The sequence below is a fragment of the Pteropus medius genome, unplaced genomic scaffold, assembly GCF_902729225.1.
Source record: "Pteropus medius unplaced genomic scaffold, Ma_sr-lr_union100, whole genome shotgun sequence".
In the NCBI taxonomy this organism is placed as follows: domain Eukaryota; kingdom Metazoa; phylum Chordata; class Mammalia; order Chiroptera; family Pteropodidae; genus Pteropus; species Pteropus medius.
In genome coordinates, this window is record NW_024345600.1 from 5,585,787 (window position 1) to 5,589,628 (window position 3,842).

The following is a 3,842-nucleotide window of genomic DNA, read 5'->3' on the forward strand; positions in this document are numbered from 1 at the left end:
TTCTTCTTCTTCTTCTTCTTCTTCTTCTTCTTCTTCTTCTTCTTCGCTGTGAATAAGCTGTTAAGTTTGATGTAATTTCGTTTATCTATTTTTGATTTTGTTGCCTGTGCTTTTCATGTCATATTCAAGAAATCATTGTGAAGACCAATGTGAAGAAGTTTTTTTCTTACATTTTCTTTTAGGACTTTGGTTTCAAGTCTTGTGTTCAAATTTTTAATCTATTTTGAGTTAGTTTTTGAGTATGGGAAGTGATAAGGATCCAATTTTATTACTTTGGATGTTGATATCCAGTTTTTCCAATACCATTTATTCAAGAGACTATCCTTTCTCCATTTGTATTCTTGACATCCTTGTCACAGACCAGTTGACTCTATATGTGTGGGTTTACTTCTTGGCTCTTTATTCAGTTCTATTGGTCTATATGTCTATTTTGAATCCTGTATGCTGCTGTTTTGATTACTCTTCCTTTGTTATATATTTTGAAATAAGGAAGTGTGAAGCTTCCATCTTTGTTCATCTCACTCAGGATCGCTTTGCTTATTTGGGGTCTTTTGTAGGTCCATATTCATTTTTATATTTTTTGAAATTTCTGTAAAAAATGTCTTAGGGATTTTGATAGGAATCACACTGAATTTGTAAATCACTTTGGGTAATATGGACGTTTTAATAACATTAATTCTTTCAATCCATGAAAACGGAATACCTTTGCATTTATTTATGTCTGCTTTAATTTCTTTTATCAGTGTTTTAAAGTTTTCAGTGTATAAGTCATTTTCAGTGTATAAGTCATTCACCTCTTTGATTAGGTTTATTTCTGAGTATTTTATTCTTTTTGATTTTATTGTAAATAAGATTGTTTTCTTAACTTCTTTTTCTTAGTTTCTAGTTCATTGCTGGTGTATGGAAATGTGACTGATTTTTGTATGTCGATTTTTTTATACTGCAACTTTATCGAATTTATTAAGAGGTTAGATTTCATGTGTTCTTACCACAACACACATTCAAACACATACACACAGGAACACAAGTAATCTTTTAGAGGTGATGGGTGTGTGTATTACCTGGATTGTGGTGATGGTAACACATGTCCAAACTCACCAAATTGTATATATTAATTATGTGCAGTTTTGTTATGGTAATTATACCTTAATAAAGCTGGACAACAAACTAAACCAAAATAAAATTACATGTTAGGTATTACTATTTGGGATGCAGTTTATATTTTTGGTCTCTTCTGTGGGGTAGAATGTAGAGACAATGTCTTTCTAATGAAATACAAAAACCTGATTATATTACCCATAACACTGTGTTTACAAAGAAAACAAATCACAATTGTTCCCAGGCTAATTATATCTTCTGGACCAAGAGATAAGGATAAAGCAAAAGAAAAAATGCAATGATATCTCCAGTCACTAAATGACATTGCAGCTTGTGGTTGGCCACATTGTACCAAACTCATTTTCAATATTTGTAATTGGTTACTAAAAAATAAAGTCACACTATAAATCATATAATTAATTATCTTTAATGGTTCTATATTTCAGTTTATTTAAAATAATTTTTTTTTCTTATTAAGAGTAAAACAACTATTCATTATGGAATATTTTGAAACTATAGAGAAATGTAGAGAAGAAAATAAATATTACCCATATACTCTTACTATCAAGGGAAACCATTGTGTTTACCTTTGTAGTTTCTCTCTTTCAGAGTATGAAAACACAAAACATAGATTTAATATTTATGGGATGGAATCATTTTATATATTATTTTAACTGGCTTAACAAAAATGGTTTGAGTAGTCTCCCTTGTACAGAAACATTCTTCTTCATTGTTATTTTTCAATGATGGTATATTATGTGAATATAGAAATGAGTAGAATCATATTTATTTAGTTAAATCCTTAAGCTTTAGACAATTAAGTGACTTCTGACTCATGACTACTAAAAGGAATCCTTTGATAAATGTTTTTGTGCCTACATCTTATACATCCAGATTATTCCTTTAAAATCAACACCCCCACCCACCGCCAAAAAAAAAAAAATTGTCTCATCAAGGAAAGGCATGAATCTTTTTAAGGTTTTTGATTAATATTTTCAAATCATTTTTCAAAGATTCGACTGAACCAATATATATCATCACCAGCAGTTTTTTCTGGTTATACATTTTCCAACATTTCCTCCAGAATTTTTTTTAACAGTTTAATTTCTGTTATATTTTCATGTGCAAAAATCTACTCAAATTTATAAAAATTGACAACAAGCTTAGAAAGATCATTTCTATATTCACATTATAAAAATTTTGAGTCAGTCGAAGATTGATTATAGTGTATAACATTTTAATGGCATTTTATTCTTTTAAAAATACTTTTAATTGTATCGAATTCCTATAATTCTTTGAAATAAGCAGTCAAAGTATCATTCCAGAGAAAGAAATAGAAATTTATGTTGAAAAGCAAAATAACACACAAATAAAGACAGTTATCTTTAGCATATATTAATGTAATTATCTAAGGTAAATAGAGCCTATGAACACTCTACATTTTGTCTACCGTAGGCTTCATCGCCACCATCATATAATTGCTTACTTTACTATTTGTTTTACAAATAGAACATAAAGTCCACAAGACTAGTTATCATGCTAGTTTTCTTAATGTTTTAACCCTATTGTCTACCACAGTAGTAGCTGCTTAATAATCACTCACGAAATAAAAATTTTAAAAAGCCCCTCAAAAAATAAATACAATATGCTATGTAGATATAGACATGTTATATAGAAATACTGCTGTTTGCCAATACTGGAAAGTTGATGACATACAGTTCCCATTTATAATAATTATCACTAAAATTTAATACATCTTCGGAGGTACTATTCTAACTCCCTTTTCATGTATTAACTAATTTAGTTTCTAGCTCCTTTTAAATAAATTTCTAAAACAGCTAGTCAACTAGTGAGTGGTAGAGATAGATAAAACTCAGGCAATATTTCTCCTGTGTTCGGCTCTTAACAGCAACACTTTCCACGTACACATTTCATAGTACACGAATCACAAGACATTGTTTTCTAACATCACTCAGGAGTATGGTGTTGTTATTACTGACAGTATTTTAGAGTTTGGAGGCCATTATTTCATTTTAAAGCTGTAGGAACTAAGGGACACTGAAATTAAGAAACGTCTATATTATTTATCACTAAGCAGTGCCCAGAATCCACGTTTCTTTTCAGTATGCCATACTAGTGACAACAATTTAAAGATATCACATAAAGCATACATTTCCAGCTTTCAGAGAAGGAGAATATTGCCAAATACACTCATAAAGCAATTTTGAAGGTATAGAATTTTTCTTGACTGAAATATATCATGAAGATTATGTAGTGCCTCATTTCTATTTAATAAATTATTTTATGTAAATAACTAAAATATGGCATCTCAGAATTGAACAAGATACTTTCAGAGCATCGGTTATGAGGACTGATTATCCTCTTATTGGAGACCTCTCTCATGATTGTAACTAGGTCCTCACGAAGTGACTTTAGGTGTCTGCTAATTTCTCTGTGCTTCTTCAGTATGAAGGTGATAAACAATAAAGAAGAAAATAATAGAATAAAAACATTTAAATGATATAAATTCCTCTCTATCTGAATATTTACGAGTGTCTGCTATTATATAGAGAAAAGTGAACAAGCCCTTTTGGAAATACACATGAAAACAATTCAAGAAGTTATAAAGGTAAGATTTTATCATAGATAAGTTTTTAAAAATGTTATAGTATTCTCTTTTCTGATTTCTAGTATGACATATAATTTTTAGTGCATTTTAAAGGAATGAACACTTCTTAGGAATC